The 17892-nt window shown below is 41.5% G+C and overlaps 1 long non-coding RNA gene across 1 annotated transcript; it reads right to left on the minus strand.

The window, feature by feature from the left end:
• Window positions 1-190: 190 nt before the first annotated feature.
• Window positions 191-6136, minus strand: LOC148537733 (uncharacterized). The gene is made up of 3 exons (XR_015873340.1): window positions 5998-6136; window positions 1000-1108; window positions 191-248 (listed from the first exon to the last, which is right to left on the minus strand). It is a non-coding gene; the product is annotated as an uncharacterized LOC148537733 (long non-coding RNA).
• Window positions 6137-17892: the final 11756 nt, after the last annotated feature.

Below are 17892 nucleotides of genomic sequence, written 5' to 3' on the forward strand. Positions count from 1 at the left end.
ACACCCCTCAGACTTCAAGTGCCCCCACACCCAGATAAATCAATAAAAATATAATAAAAGAGAGCCTCAATCCTAGTAGGCTCCCATATTTATTCATATTAATTAATATATTAGACTGACTAATATGAGACTATAACCCTATATGGTCCCCTCTGTCATCAGTAGGAGACTCCCATACAGGAAGGGAAATGGGAAGTCAGCCATGGAAGCACTCTGGAACAGAAAAACAAGCAGGGGAAGAGCAGAAGCTAGGAAAGAAGAGAAGAGAAAAGCAAAGAAAAAGAGTAAAAAAGAAATCCAGGTAAGTGTTTAGAATTGTAATATATTTTGTTTTATTCTATTTTCTTTTGCTGTTGAAAAAAATGCTGGTAGTTACACATCTGGCTTTTAGGAGAGATGTGATAGATAAGGCTAAAGCATCAAGTAATGGTAGGCGGACCTAACACATGAAAGTATTGTGCTGTACCAAAAATAGTGAAGAAATTAAAACTGGGGGACATCTGATGCTCTGCACTCACCAAATACATTTTTATAACGATTTTAGCTACTTCAAGCTATACTTCTAGCCAGTCCTACACTAAATATAAACATGATTTCTATGGGGGCTGCAAAGCATTCCGGAGTTTGATCCCAGCAGCTAACACCATCTGAAGATGGTGCTAGCCACTGTAGCCTATGTGCTACATTCAGCAAAAATTACCAGAAGGTTCCTCCAGAACCCTCCCCAGCAATGGCTGATGCACATGTGTGGTCAGATTGCTTTGGCAATCATTTCACTTCTTACACATTGCAAGGATGGACTCCTTTCAGAGCCCCTGTACTGTGTGTGTGTTTTAATGATACATCCAGGCAATCTATAGTTTCTTATAGTCCCGAATAGCGACGATAAGAAATTATAACTGTTTGTTCTAAAACCTGACAATTAGCAAATATGCCCCTTGTCACTTCTATGTTTTTTTGCAATCCCTATTTATCCCTTGTGAATTAGTTTTTTCTTACCTATATGATTTCTCTGCAACGGGGAACCTCTGAAGAAATTGATCCTCCCTGGACAGGCAGTGTATTGCGTCGGTATTCATGTAGATCAATCACATGGTCTGAAAGCTGCCTGTTTACGTGAGAATAAAGCCAATGTCATCATCATGCAACATAGGTTCAACCAAATCATACATAATAACAGAGGTTTTGGGGCAGGGCAAAATGTGACTTTCCCTGTTTAAACAATTTTATATTAATAAAATATATTTGCAAATTTGGTACCATTTGTATAAGTAATATGATTTGTTTAGCATTGATGCCTTACTGAAGATAACTGTCCACCAGCCTTTACTTCTAATCCTACAGGGGCCCTACCTGTGTGTCTCCAGCATCAGCCTCCCCCCCTTCCTCCCAATGTCTCTCTCTAGCACTACTTTCCTGTGTCTCTCCAGCACCATCCCCCTGTGTGTCGCCAACACCAGCCCCCCTCCTCTGTGCTTCTACCTAGCACTAAATCAATGTGTCTCTCCAGCACCACCCTGTGTCTCTCTAGAAACATCCACATGTTTCTCTAGTGCTATCCATGTGTCTCTTCAGCTTCATCTACTCTGTGTCCCCAGTGCCATCTCCTGTATCCCCAGCATCAACTCCTCTCCACCAGCACCATCTCCTGTGTTCCCAGCTCCATCTGCTCTCCCCAGTGCCATCTCCTGTGTCCCTAACTCCATTTCCTCTCCCCATGACCATCTCCTGAGTCCCCAGCTCCATCTCCTCTCCACCAGCACCATTTCCACTCTCCCAGCTCCATCTTCTGTGTTCCCAGCTCCATCTGCTCTCCCCAGTGCCATCTCCTGTGTCCCTAACTCCATTTCCTCTCCCCATGACCATCACCTGAGTCCCTAGCTCCATCTCCTCTCCACCAGCACCATTTCCACTCTCCCAGCTCCATCTCCTGTGTCCCCAGCTCCATCTGCTCTCCCCAGTGCCATCCCCTGTGTCCCTAACTCCATTTCCTCTCCCCATGACCATCTCCTGTGTCCCTAGCTCCATCTCCTCTCCACCAGCAACATTTCCACTCTCCCAGCTCCATCTCAACTCCCCCAGCGCCATATCCTGTGTCCTTAGCACCATCTCCTCTCCCAGTTCCATCTTGCTCCTCCAGCGCCATTTCCTGTGTCCCAGCTCCATCTCCTCTCCCCCAGCGCCATCTCCTGTCTCCCCAGCTCTATCTACTCCCCCAGCACAATCTCCTATGTCCCCAGCTCCATCTGCTCTCCCCCAGCGCCATCTCCTGTCTCCCCAGCTCCATCTCCTCCGTATCTATATGGCTCCATTATATTTGGACACCGAGAAATAAATGTAATAGGGTGAGAGTGTAGAAAATGTGAGAGTTTAGCAGTAAACTCTCACATTGGTGGAGTTTTATCTTCAAAATGGGAAAACATCTGGATGAGAGTTTAAATCGTGAATTTTTTTTAGTATAAACACATGCGAGTTGGCCCCAATCCTCTGTCATACTGAGGATTCAAACCAATCACATTGCAGTCAGACACATGCTATTTGCTCCTGCATTCAAAATCTGTGAATTCTAACTACAGTCAGGTGCATAAATATTGGGACATTGACAGAATTTTCATATTTTGGCCTCTATTCACCACCACAATGGCTTTGAAATTAATCAAACAAGATGTACTTTAACTACAGACTTTCAGATTAAATTTGAGGGTAATTAAATCCAAATCAGGTGAATGGTGTAGGAATTACAACGGTTTCTATATGTGCCTCCCACTTTTTAAGGGGCCAAATGTAATGGGACAAACTAAACAATCCTAAATCTAACTTTCACTTTTTAATACTTTGTTGCAAATCCTATGCAGGCAATTACAGCCTGAAGTCTGGAACGCATAGACATCACCAGACGCTGGGTTTCATCCCTGGTGATGCTCTGCCAGGCCTCTACTGCAAATGTCTTCAGTTCCTGCTTGTTCTTGGGGCATTTTCCCTTCAGTTTTGTCTTCATCAAGTGAAATGCATGCTCAATCGGATTCAGGTCAGGGGATTGACTTGGCCATTGCATAACATTCCACTTTTTAGCCTTAAAAAACTCTTTGGTTGCTTTTGCAGTATGCTTCGGGTCATTGTCCATCTGCACTGCGAAGCGCCGTCCAATGAATTCTGAAGCATTTGACTGAATATGAGCATATAATATTGCCCGAAACACTTCAGAATTCATTCTGCTGCTTTTGTCAGCAGTCACATCATCAATAAATAGAAGGGAACCAGTTTCATTGGCAGCCATACATGCCCACGCCATGACACTACCACCTACATGCTTCACTGATGAGGTAGTATGTTTTGGATCATGAGCAGTTCCTTTCCTTCTCCATACTCTACTCTTCCCATCACTCTGGTACAAGTTGATCTTTGTCTCATCTGTCCATAGGATGTTGTTCCAGAACTGTAATGGCTTTTTTAGATGTTGTTTGGCAAACTCTAATCTGGTCTTCCTGTTTTTGTGGCTCACCAATGGTTTACATCTTGTAGTGAACCCTCTATATTCACTCTTGTGAAGTCTTCTCTTGATTGTTGACTTTGACACATGTACACCTACCTCCTGGAGAGTGTTCTTGATTTGGCCAACTGTTGTGATGGGGTTTTCCTTCACCAGGGAAATAATTCTTTTGTCATCCACCACAGTTGTTTTCCGTGGTCTTCCGGGTCTTTTGGTGTTGCTGAGCTCTCCGGTGCGTTCTTTCTTTTTAAGAATGTTCCAAACAGTTGATTTGGCCACACCTAATGTTTTTGCTATCTCTCTGATGGGTTTGTTTTGATTTTTCAGCCTAATGATGGCTTGCTTCACTGATAGTGACAGCTCTTTGGATCTCATATTGAGAGTCGACAGCAACTGATTCCAAATGCAAATGTCACACCTAGAATCAAGTCCAGACCTTTTACCTGCTTAATTGATAATGAAATAACGAGGGAATAGCCCACACCTGTCCATGAAATAGCTTTTGAGTTGATAGTCCCATTACTTTTGGCCCCTTAAAAAGTGGGAAGCACATATAGAAACCATTGTAATTCCTACACCGTTCACCTGATTTGGATGTAATTACCCTCAAATTAAATCTGAAAGTCTTCAGTTAAAGCACATCTTGTTTGTTTCATTTCAAATCCATTGTGTTGGTGAATAGAGGCCAAAATATGAAAATTCTGTCAATGTCCCAATATTTATGCACCTGACTGTATATGAAGCTACTTGAAATTGTTGGTTTAAAACCTTTTTTACAACTAGGCAGATGTATGTAGTGTGCAGCCCCACGTCCAATCCCCTGCAAAGATATGTGGGCTGTGAAAGAGAAAGGTACAAGCAAAAAAACGCTGGTGCAGCATAGCAATGCTGACAGCATTTACCGCATTGTGCCAGCACTGAGAACAGCCTAACCAATGAGGACCACTTCCCAGTTACAGCATGTACCGGGACCGAGCCACTTATATAAAAAAAAAGTCTTCCGGCCGACAGAAGGCCCCACAGGCACGTCGGCCCCCCGAGAATCTTCCCAGTGAGCCATAAGACAAATCCTCCTCTTTCGGTATGTATGAAAGCATGTATGTAAATCACTTTACTCTATGGTATCTGCAAACATCTATTGTATGGCGACAGAAATCATGCAGATGTTACTAAAAAAACACTAAACACATTTTTGTGGCTAATCGTTTTTCACATATCGGCAGGCTTACCTGCTGGTATGTGTATTGTGCTGATCCTTCTGTGCGTGGGATCTCCCAATCTCCATTTAGGGATGGGTTGTTACTTATATATTATTTATTTATTACCAGTTATTTATATAGCGCATACATATTCCGCAGCGCTTTAGAGAATATTTAGTCATACACATCAGTCCCTGTCCTAGTGGAGCTTACAACCTATACTCCCTATTAAATGCACACCCACATAGACACTAGGGTCAATTTTTGTTGGGAGCCAATGAACCTACCAATATATATTTGGAGTGTAGGAGGAACCCACGCAAGCCTCAGTGCTGTAAGGCAGTAATGCTAACCATTTCACGGTCTGTGCTGCCCATGGGCCAGTGCTCTGAAATTGTCTCCCAGGCTTAAAGTTGCCAGCCAGCCCCTGCAGAGCAGTGTGATACATGGTTTTGCTTTCTAGTATATTTATCAGATGTCAGCTATACCTTGGATTGCCATGTAGATTTGAAGTAGAAGCTTCTTCCTATATATTAAAGCCTGTAATTGATTGCACTGGGTCTGTCTGATGAAAGCTTTACTATACAAAGCAAAGGTAGCTGTCCTCCTATATCTATTGTTGTTTTAGGATGCTAATAGAGAGGATCCTTATAGGGAAAATGCTTTATCATTTAAATAAAGTATTTTTTCCTTAATTAAAGAATTTAAAATAACATACTTTTTAATTTTATATTTATTTTCTTAATTATTTTGATATATTTTATTTGCTTTTTGTTGCTGTAAGTGGAATGGCCCGTGCTTCCTGCCCACTGTACATGTGTGACTTCATGCTGAGTCTGAGTGGAACATACGCTTGTTGGAGCATATCCTGTTTGTTTTCACACTTTGCAGGCAAAAAAAACTCAGCGTACCAAGTATGAGTGATGCAGAGGCGTATGCATTTCACCACATTTATGGCTGAATGAAGAGATGTAACTGGGCTGAAAATGGCGCTCTCACATAGGTATATTGTGAGGGCATGTGGGCAGGACAGCAGCTATGCAGCATTATACGTCTGTATCCTGGTGTACCTATTACACCCAGTATAATGTGGGTGCAACTGCACACTGATGATGATGACTGGTAGTAAGCTAAGCACATACATACAGAAAGGATGTGTATATCTCTGAATACCGCTAATTATACACATCGTTTCCTTGCACATAGTCCAGGAGCAACATATGCCCCATATGCTCCCAACTCTCCATCAGGCTCCATGTGTTAATTTCCACTCCCATCTGTTTCCTTTATGAGACCAGAATAACATACCTGTTGTGGAAGTGGCTGCGCCGGGGCATTTTCCTCAGCATTAGAGCTGTTACATAGGAAGCATCCCAGGTTCTGATGCATCTGACCAGCTTCTGGCCTCTGGTGAGGAACCATTTAGGTTTCACTTATTAGTACAAGATCTGTACCTTGAAAAATGGACAAAGGAAAGTTACTGTCACTGCAATATAAAGGGTATTACCATGCTAGTACACGTACACAATGCTATACTTCCTAAAATAGTAGCAATCTTCCCGACTCCCTGAAGAGTAAAGGTGGGCAGAGCCGTAACTAGACTTTTTGGTGCCCTGTGCCAGAAATAGCATTGGTGCCCCCTAATTTTTCAAAGGGACATAATGCACCCAAAAAAGGGGAATGGCCTCATGGGGAAGGGCCAGGGAAGAGATAGGGGAGGCCAGGAGATGCTGGGGATGAAATAAGAGGAAGCTACAAGTGAGAATGATAATAAACAGAAATTTGACAGGCCCAAACCGTGCCCCCTGACCTGTGGTGCCCTGTGTGATGGCACCGGCCGCACTACCCTAGCTACGGCCCTGAAGGTGGGTACACACTGAAGTGATTTTGTTATGATTTGGCCAAATCGTAATGACATATTGTGCAGTGTGTGTGCACAATATGGGCGCTCCCATGTGACGCTGTCAGGTTTAATGTGCTGAATATCAAACCTGACGATATCGCATGCACCTCTATTCATGTTAATGAAGGTTGGAACGAGTGATCGTCTTGTCCTTCATTAGTCGCTACAGTGTGTACCAATAATTATGCATTGTCCAGGGAGTTCCCGGACATCGTCACGATTGCCGGTCACACCAGTGTGTACCCGGCATAACAATCTCCCTAAATGTACAGTACCTTGCCCACATTATGTAGCTGTCATTTACTTTTGAAAAAATGAAAATAAATGAGAGATATATACAGCAGCGACTCCTACCCTCTTAAATGAGGAGGGCCGTTGCTGCTTGTGCTCCTGCCGCTGCCAGCACTGCAGGAGACAGTAGTCCTGGGCATACATACAGTACATATACATAAAAACAATAAACTCAGCATTCACCATCATAAAATCACTCACCATAGTACATAAATAATGGGGGTTTAGTTCATGGATTGATCAATGCATTTCAACCTGCAGTCCACATTACGGGACCCCATTTCTCTGCAGATCCTACACTATCAGTCATACTTATGAAAACCTGTGTACCACGCGGTAGAAATGAGGACTCCAGACAGGCAGTTACTCTGTAAAGCAGTGTCTTTAATGGCAGTAGACACTGTACTTTAGCATACGTGAGCATAACATAAATAAACAAATAAAGCAAATGTCCCAGCACTCCTCGGGCTTAGTAGTCAGCAGTGGCTTGCAGCCACAATCGGCCATGCTCTCCCAACATAGCCCTTTCCCTGGCACTGCAACACTATGTCCTACATCCTGGCCGCAAGTCAGCATCATGGCAATGAGCAACAGACAGATGAGAGTTTTAAACTCTTCCTGTGCTATGGACTTCCTGCTGGCTCTGGGTGACCTGAAAAACCCAGAGTTCCATATCTTCACTTTGAGCTGTGCAGCCCAGAAAACCCGGAGTTCCAAACTTCTATTGCAGGTGCAGAATGTGCCGGTTTTGTTTTCCTCTCCCTTGGAGGGAGCTGATCCCACCAGACTGTGGGCAATTCAGGTGAGAAACCACCCCTCTCACCACACATGGTAACTGCTATCACAGAGTTTAAACTAAAGACATGTTAACTGCCTCTTTCCATACCAGGCATGGGAACGGTGAGTGCAGGTTTTCACCCCAAATCTAGGCTTGGCGAGTGCAGTTGATTTATGATTATTTATTTTGAATTAACATTTTTATGATCACAGCTCTCATGCATCCCTGTGTAAGCTCATTTATTTTAACTTGTGTCAGCTGCTTCCTGGTAAAATGATAGTAGCTATGTTTGGTGATTGTCTCACCTTTTAAAAGCCATGTTAGTTGGCAGGTGAGCTTTAAACCAGTTAACATGTTTTCAGTTTAAACCAGGGTTGCCTGCCCTCCCGATTCGGGCAGGAGCCTCCTGATAAACGGGTGCAGCTCCCGCCCCCCCGGAAAGGCAGGCAAGCCTCCCGCCTGCCGCCGATCCCCCGACCCACCCTCCGAATTACCTGATAAACCCCCGCAGCGGGGGGGCCACTGACGCGATTCGCGTCATTTTGGCCCCGCCCCCTGCTTTGCAATGCCTTTTTTTCCTGCATTGTGTAGCAATCGCGTGGCCCCGCCCCCTGTCACGCCCGCAAACCGACCTCAGCTCGTTTGGACCGCCCCCTTTTGCCGGCCACGCCCCCTGTTCTGCCGATCTGGCTGCTCCCTCCCGGAAGGAGCAGCCAGATTGTCGGCAAGTATGGTTTAAACTCTGTGATAGCAAGTATCAGGTTTTCATATGTACGACTGTTACTGTAGGACCTGCAGTAAAATGGGGTCCTGTGGGCTTAAATGCATTAATGTATCCATGAACTAAAACCCTATTATTTATGTACTATGATGAATGATTTTATGATGGTGAGTGCTGAGTTTTCTGTTTTTATTTAAATAAGCAATGTGGTCACATGCCACTTTGCACCCCAGGCCTGGGAATGGTGAGTGCAGGTTTGCACCCCAAATCTAAAACTGGCGAGTGCAGTGGATTTATGACTGTTAATAATCCACTCAACTCTATATTTTGATTTAATTGATCCGCTTGGAAGACAGATTATTGCTGGAATTAATTCTTTAACAGCAAATATTTCAGAATATATAGAGCTCTTTCTTGATAAATATGTGCAAGTTTTAACAACTTATACTAAAGATACTATAGCCGTACTGCAAATTACTAACAATATGAGTTGTGAAGATGGAAATATGTGCCCATTACTGCAGGCTCAACAAATTCTGATCGCCAGATTGCGATGGCGACCAAGATTTTAGTCCTGGCCATTAGGTTTTACAAGATCCAGATACACTACACATAAAGCTAACTGTAAAAAAAAAAAAGCACTCCTCCGAAGGTACTTACAGGAGTAAACGGGGCATGCATGTCACAGGGGGAGTGTGTACCTGCCACATTCAATCAGTGTGGCTGGCTCCGCCTCCTCCTTCCTGCAAGTGTATTTGTGGTGAAGGAGAAGCTGCCTCAGCCTTCTAGCAGCGTCTGCAGCGTGTAGGTGGGGATGGACAGACAGACTCACAGGCCAAGCTACCGTGCTGTCACTGCCCGCCAGAGGGGATGGAGCCTGCCCGGCCTGGCTGAGTTGCTGCAGGACTACATGGTAGAGTTCTGCCAGAGGCCTCAGGACCTGAAAGAGTTTGCTGGCTGCAGGATGGTGCTGCCGCGGCTCCTCGGACTGACACCTGACAGGGGACGAGGACTCTGGCTTTGAAAGTAAGTGGCCGATACACCTCCTAGCTCCCACAGCGGGTAGTAGATAAGCCTGGAATTCTGTCCTGGAGCTCCTACAGTGCCTGCTGGTTCCCCTACAAGTTTCCTCAGCCTGTTGCATTGACTTGACTGTCAGGGGAAAGTATCTATGGTGGTATGGGGGAGTCTTCCATTAACTCCACTGCAGGTGTTGCTGCTTGGGAGGGGGGGGGCATTATTTTATTGGGTACCCTGTGTATTGGGTATTGCAATCTGTACAGGGTTCTGTATATGTGTCACCCATCAGTAACTGCCCCCTTCCCCTTATACATGCCACTCGCCAATAACTGCCCTTCCAACTGTATATGTGCTAGTCACCAATATCTGACCCTCGCGGACAATGGTCTGGCTTCTAAACATTTAAGCTGGCTCCTAAATTTTACAAAAATTTGTCGAGCCCTGTATTATTGACATTCAATCATTGTATACATCAATTAATCATGAAACGAGGATCTGGTTAAAGATCCCAATTTAAGTAACACATCAGGAATCTATTTGCAACCTTATTGACTTCATTAACTTAAAAATAATTATTTGAAATTCCTTTATCAAGGTGACTTAAAAATTTGTGGGACAGCAATGGGGATGGTCTTTGCCCCCCAGTTTTGCCAACCAACATATGGGCAACTGGGAGCAAACATATATTTATGAAGAAAACCCTTTTTAAATTAATAGTGTCCTTTATCAACTCTATATCGATGACATTTTAATTGTTTGGAATGGCAAACAAGAGTCTTTTAATAATGTTATGGTTTACATTACTCTTAATAAAAATATATGCTTTACATCAAAAATAAATAAGGATGAGATTGAATATTTGGATCTCGTTATAAGTCTAAGGATAATGTGATTAACACATAGAGTTATATCAAATCTGTGGAGACTAATCCTATGTTCATTATCAGAGTGGCCATGCACTGAAATGGAACTAATATCCCATATTCTCAGTTCTGTAAATTAAACATAATTGCAGCTAAAATTAACACTGTAAAGACCAAATGAATGTATACACAGAAATATACACACATATTATATACACAAATATAATAGAACAAGCAATTACTAAAACTTTGAATACTGACAGAGAGAGCCTTTAGCAATATAAGACTAGAAGTAAGGGAAATTAAGATATTAGCTTCATCACACCGTTTAACAATCATGAAAAAGATATATGCAGGGTCTTAAAAAACATTGGAATATATAACAGATTCCATATTAAATACTGTACTACCGGAAAATCCTAGAATAGTTTTTAAGAAAGATAAGTATTAAAGGACATGTTGGCTCAAGTCTGTTAAAACAGAATTCTCAAAAACCAAAGGAATAATGGAGCAATCAATGTAAGATTTTTTTAAAATGTACTCATTGTAATATATGCAGGGGCGTCTGAATGATTTTATGTTGGGGGGGGCAAGATAAAATCATTCTGGTGCCCCCTCCTCTCTTACCAGAGTGGCGGACGCATATTGGTCAGGGTATACTGCTTTATAGCAATAGGCTGCATGGCCCCTGCACTGCAGAGTTTGTAATGTGTGGTGTTTTAACTTAAACACCGCACATTACACCTTCTCCTCCATGTGGTGCAGGGGCCATGCAGCCTATTGCTATAAATCGCAGCCCCTGACCGTCCACTGCTCTTTTCAAATGTTCCGTTCCGACGCCCATGAATATATGCATATTTACACATCCCAATACACATTCCTTTATGAATTTCAGTAACTCTAAATCATACCTTATTAGAATCATAATCAAATGCAATACTACTTCGGTCATTACATATTGTCCTTCTAAATTAAAATATGTTGGAAAAACTAAATGACCACTAAAAATTCAGATTCAGGAGCATGTGAAAAGTATTAAAAATAAATTGGATATTCATATAGTCCCAAGACAATTTAAAACCCAAATGCATTAGATCCAACAACTTGTCTTTCAAGGCAATTAAACGCGTAAAACTTGAAGAAAAGAAAGGTGATTGGAGAATAATCTAACTAGACGGTAGATGTTTTGGATTTATTAATTAAATTCCTGGTTCCCCATGGTCTTAATGATATTTATGAGCTTGCTCCTTTTTTTTTTATAATATGCAAATTTTTATGTTACTATTAGATTCCATATTACCAATCTTGCTATTAATGTTATGTCCAGGGATATGTATATGGTTATGTACTTATACCTTTAAAATGTATTGGTTTATTTATTGTATTGTATTATATTAGTATAGTTATGTATTTTTCATGTGTAGATATAGAGGTATATTTACTAAAGTGAGTGTTTTTAGAAGTGGAGTTGTTGCCCATAGCAACCAATCAGATTATACTTATCATTTATATAGCACCTTCTAGAAGATAATATCTAGAATCTGCACTTTAGTAAATATACCCCATAATGTAATATATTATTTTGTAGTTGTCAAAATGGGCGCTGATCATTAGGATTGGATTAAATGGCAGCGCCTATGTATTTTTAGCGGACTTCTAGTATATGGGCAGTGATTATATTTGCCAACCTATAATAAAATGGTGGCTTCTATATGCCTGGAGCAGACTTCTAGAAAATGGCCGCTGGTTTACTATTACTGAAATATGCAGTTATGGTTTGGAACCGAATATTCTGAGCATGCGCATTTCGAGTGGGACTGACGGCATTGTGACCATCTTGAGCGGGATTTGAAAATTATCGCTGAACTTGGATGCACGACTCTGATGATGTCATCCCTGTAGTGGGAGACGGTGGGATTATACAGGAAGTCCCACAATGTGAATGGAGGTGGATGCAATTAGGGTTACATTCTTTTCCTTTACTAATTGAATAGTGTATATATACTTACTGTTGTTACTCTTCTGATGCAGAAAAAAGATGGGGATGCAGATGCACATTCTAAGAACTAAGAATACTAAGGGCCATATTAAATTAGAGGCAAAAAGTCTGAGGTCGGACTTTTCGCCATCATCGCTGTTTTTCTAGGGGATAAAGTATCGGGCGCGTGCCTGCTTATCCCGGTATTCAATTAGGAATCGGCGAGAACGGGACCCGGCGGAAAGGTAAGTATTGAAAAGTCCTGTCACTTTTGGGGAAATCAGCCTGTAACCCACCAAAAGATGGTCTGACATGGGGGATCACTATGGGTACCCCCGATTTGGCCTGCTGAAGGTAACTGGGGTTTTTAAACAGCTGCAGCAGTTGCATTAATGCGTCTTTGAAGAAGTGGTGAAGAATAGCATTTAGCTTTCTTTTTAAAAAAAATAACTAGTCCCATCAATTTTGGGGTACATGAAAATGGGTGCAAGCATATTTTTAAGTCCCTAAAATGATTTTTAAAAATTCTTCAAAAATCCACCTGCCGCAACCACCCGCATTCTAGAAAACACCTGCCGCATACTTGGGGACCCCCCCTGAGTCAATTTCACTAGTTTTTAAGTTTGTTTGTTTTTATTCACCCCCAAAATAAAACCACTTTTTTGGGGTGTCCTATGCTTATTTTTTAAACATTTTTGACACAGATTACTTTAAGGGGACATTCCAAAGGCTGCAGGGTACTTTTTTTAATTCTACACCCGAAAACCCCAATTCTGCACTTTTTTTCGCCACTTATACATTGGTGAAAACTTATCCCCGTTTTTTTAAAAAGACTTTTCGCACCTGCGAAAAGTCTTTGAAATTGAATATGGGGATAAGTGAAAATGGCGAAAATTACGTCATCGGCGATAAATTATCGCCGATAACGGACTTTTCGCTTCTAATTGAATATGGTCCTAAATATCAATATATATATATATATATATATATATATATATATATATATATATATAAAACAAACTATCAATTAACATGGTTTTCTATTGAGGTTCTTAGTACATTTTTGGCCAAAGATGTTTTCCCACCTACCACGATATTTAGTATTCTTAGAGTGAGCATCTGCATCCCCCCCTTTTTTCTGCATTAGAACTACAGGTCTCAGCATGGTAGCACCTTATTATGTTTTAATTAGGATGTGCAGCCCAGCCCCCCCTTTTTCCTATGTATGTGTGTATTTAAGGTACACTTGAAGGTGTGAGACCCCTTCTCCTGGGCTAGCACTCCTCCTACCTGCCCCAGGTGATTTTAATTAGTATGGGTCCTGTGCATTGCAGTACACAAATGTAATGGGCACTATTATAGGTAAGTCCTAGATACATTTATACAATGTGTCAGTATTAGGGATGTTAGGGACCCACCTGATGAGGTCACCGTGCCGTGGTAGGTGAGCAAACATTTCTGGCCAAACATGTACTAAGAACCTCGATAGAAAACCATGTTGATAGTTTATTTTATATATATATATATATATATATATATATATATATATATATATATATATATATATAGATATTATCCCAGAATTTGTGGGTGTCAGCTCTATCAACAGGATTGTGGTGGTCGGCAATCCACCAAATAAATTTCAGACAATATATAGGGTTGACAATGAGTGCCTTCCGTGCTTAAAAGATAATCTTAGTTGTAAGTAAAATAAACAAAGTATAAAATAAAAAATTTTTTCAAATTTGTGCATCACTTTCAATAAAAATGAGATATATCTAATGGAAAAAAGTGCATAATGCCATGTAAACTTGATACCTAATGAGGCCAAAGTGCTATGTGTGCTTATTATAGAATTCCAACAAAGTGCACAAAAGTGTCAATACACTACATAAAGTTTAGAAAATTATTCAATTAATGAATAACATATACAGGTGTATCCAAATAAAAATGTATATTTAATTAAATAAAATACAATACATAAGAACACTTCATTTGATAAAAAAGCAAAATTACAATATATAGACAAAATCTAAGCAAATGGATAAAAAATTGGTGACATAGGATGAGGATCAAAGTGCTTATCTGAAAAGGATGTTCAAAAGTTCATGAAGGTAAGTGGATAGAGCCTCCCAACATGTTTTGTCTGCTTCAGTACTTCATCAAAGGGATGTGGCTGTGATGTGGTGTTTCAGCTTTTAAACCCCACTAATACCCCTTTGAGACTTATTGAGAATCCCAGGAATATGGCCTGCCTAAGCAGGCACGGACACAGGACCCCAGCCGGACGCCGGGGACACCCGCGCTGGAGACCACCGACTGGTCTCAGCCATAGCGGGCCACCCGCACTCCCGCTGGACCACCAGGGAAATAAAAGAAATGTAAAAATAATAATTTTTAAAAATGCTGCATTATGATTGGCCGGCTTCCGGCAGCCGAATGATGACATCATCAGCAGCAGCCGGAGAGGGGATAGGCTAGGAGGAGCAGACGGTAGAAAAGAGGCAGGTAAGCAGAAAAACCCTGCTCTTGTCTGAATGGTGCTACCCGGGAATTTCCCGGGTAGACACTGTAGTGTGAAAGGGGGGTCTCGACCAAATACCTGAGCAGGAAATTTCCCGGGTTGCATGTCTGAAAGGGGTATAATTGGGTCAGACTGGAGCTCATTAGACCACATTATAAAATCATCATAACATGTTGGGAGGCTCTATCCACTTCATGAACTTTTGAACATCTTTTTCAGATAGCACTTTGATCCTCATCCTATGTCCCCAAATTTTTATCCATTTTCTTATATTTTTTCTATACAGTATATTGTAGTTTTGCTTTTTTTACTAAACAAATTGTTCTTATTTATTGTCTTTAATTTAATTAAATATACATTTTTATTTGGATACACCTGTATATGTTATTCATTAATTGAATGATTTTCTAAACTTTATGCAGTTAGTGCCACTTTTGTGTACTTTTTGTACTTTGTAACTCTATAAGCACACATAGCATTTTGGCCTCAATAGGTATCAAGTTTACATAGGCATTATGAACTTTTTTCCATTATATATAGCTAATTTTTATTGAAAGTGTTGCACAAATTTGAAACGATTTTATATTTGACCACACATATGTATACTTTTTTAAATTTATTTTACTTACAACTGATTATATTTTAAGCACGGAAGGCGCTCATTGTCAATCCTATATATTGTCTGATATATATAGATATTAAGTATTCTTAGTGCTTTAGAGTGTGCATCTGCATCCCCCCTTTTTTCTGCATTAAAACTACAGGTCTAAGCATGGTAGCACCTCTTATTATGTTTAAATTAGGATGTACAGCCCCCCCTCCTTTTTCCTAATATTATTGATTTAAACACATATATACATATAATGTAGCTAAAAATTAGAAGAATGGAGGTGCCACATAGTGCATTATCCAGTAAAATGTATTTAGGTAAATAAAAACATGAAATTAAAACATGCGTAACACAGAGAAAATCGGCAATCAGTATGATCCATAGGGTAATGAGGATCCTATTTAAGTATAGCAGAGATATCATAGATATTATTTCTCACCGAGTTGCAAGTATGTGTGTACACGTTTCATCATCCAGACTTCGTCTGACAAAAGAGGGGGGCAGGGCCAGAACCAGGAGAGCAGACTAAGGGTCCCTTTACTAGTTTGTCTACATATATACTTTATATATATATATATATATATATATATATATATATATATATTATTTAAGACATATAATTATATCAAGCAATATAATTGCCCTACTAGTGCCTATACTAGTTTTAATTAACCAATAATTAACCGTCAAAATTATAAATAATTAAGTATGTACTAGCGGACGGGGGATGCGTTGTATTGCCATTGCCACCGGTTCAAATCCCGACAAGGAGAGACCGACAGGCTGCAATCCCGACAGGCTGAGGTAAGTACCCTAACCCTCCCCCTCTCCCCCGCTAACCCACCTTTAGGGGTACCTAACCCTAAGCTCCCCTAGTGCCTAAACCTAACCCCCCCTCTCTAAACCTAACCCTCCCGGGGGCGTTCCTAATCCTAACCCCCCTTCCCCTAGTCTATCTCCCTGGGAAGTGCCTAACCCTGTCCCCCCAGGGTGCCCTAAACCTAACCCTCCCCCGCACGGCTAACAGAACGGGCGGCCGTACTTACCTTGGTCGGGCCCGCAGCGTTCTGTATTCCGGCGTCAGATTTATGACAGGCGTCTTTATGTTGACGCCTGTCATAACTCCTTAGCCGGCGTTCCGGCATCGGGATTGTGACTCCCATCAGACGACCTATAGTACATACTTATTCTAATAATATTCATCTATATTTAATTTGTCAGTTTATAACTAATTAACAACTTAAAATAGGCACAAGTGGTGTCATATTGTTGCTTACAAGTATTGGAGAATTTACTCCATTTATTATTTTCTCAGACTGATGTTCCTCATATATTGAAATGGCAGGGCCGCAACTAGGGGGGGCTAGAGGTGCACGTGCACCGGAATGCAGGGGGTGAAAAAAAATCATACTCACGGTTTCCTTGGGTGCTGCAGATTCAGAAAACGGCCATCCAAAAATGGCCGCCGCCAATGAGGAGACAGATGCTAGAGATCCTTACTGGTCCTCTAGTGTCTGTCTCCTCCTTGGCGGTGGCCATTTTTGGATGGCCATTTTCAGCAGATTCCGTGTGGACTAGCTGTCCGCATGGACTCTGCTGAAAACGGCCATCCAAAAATGGCCGCCGCCGAGGAGACAGACACTAGAGCACGGTGTCTTTTAGGCCAGCGCAGGTGTCGGTCGAAGATGCTGAAAGCTTCATCTTCTCCCGTGGAACCCCCAGGCAACGAGCCTGGAAGCCCCGGGCAACGAGCCTGGAACCCCTGACAACGAGCAGGTCATTTTAAAGTAATTAGACGCCTTAATGTGGGGCATAAAATGGTGTCTGGCAAATATGCAAGTGGTACTTTGGTAATAGGCATTACAGGGTGTGGCATAATGTGTAATGGGCGTTATGGTGTGTGGAATAATGTAAGTCGCTATACCAGGAACATTTGACTAGTGTACTGCCTTATGGAGGAGCAAGGACAAAATCCAGGTACAGGAAGGGAGGGGGCGCAAAATTGCTGCCTTGCACCGGGTGACAGATATCCTAGTTTCGGCCCTGGAAATGGTTACAGTGGTAGAGTTTTTAAAAATATGTATTAAAGATTATATTTTACATTTTTTCAGTCTCCAACTATGGAAGAGTGTGCCCCCATGGAAGAGTACTTTTTTTTGGTGCCTCTTCCTGTTTGTATATACTATATTGCTCTGGGGAGCACATCTTTGTAGCTCATCACAGATATGTGATTAGGTGGACAATCTGTACACATATTTTGTATATATATATATATATATATGTATATATATATTGGAATTACAGTACATATTTCACTAATGATTACAAGTTCTTGTGCAGCCTATCTTTTCCCTATGAACAGTGCATCACAGCTTGCTGCGTATCGGGGCACGTAGCCTTAGACCGGTCAGACTACCCATGTTGATCCATGACAGCGCCTACAATTGGAACATGAGCATCAGAACTGGACTATGGAGCAATGGAAGAAAGTGGCCTGGTCTGATAAATCACATTT

The sequence above is a fragment of the Taudactylus pleione genome, unplaced genomic scaffold, assembly GCF_031769625.1.
Source record: "Taudactylus pleione unplaced genomic scaffold, aTauple2 ptg000044l, whole genome shotgun sequence".
Taxonomy (NCBI): domain Eukaryota; kingdom Metazoa; phylum Chordata; class Amphibia; order Anura; family Myobatrachidae; genus Taudactylus; species Taudactylus pleione.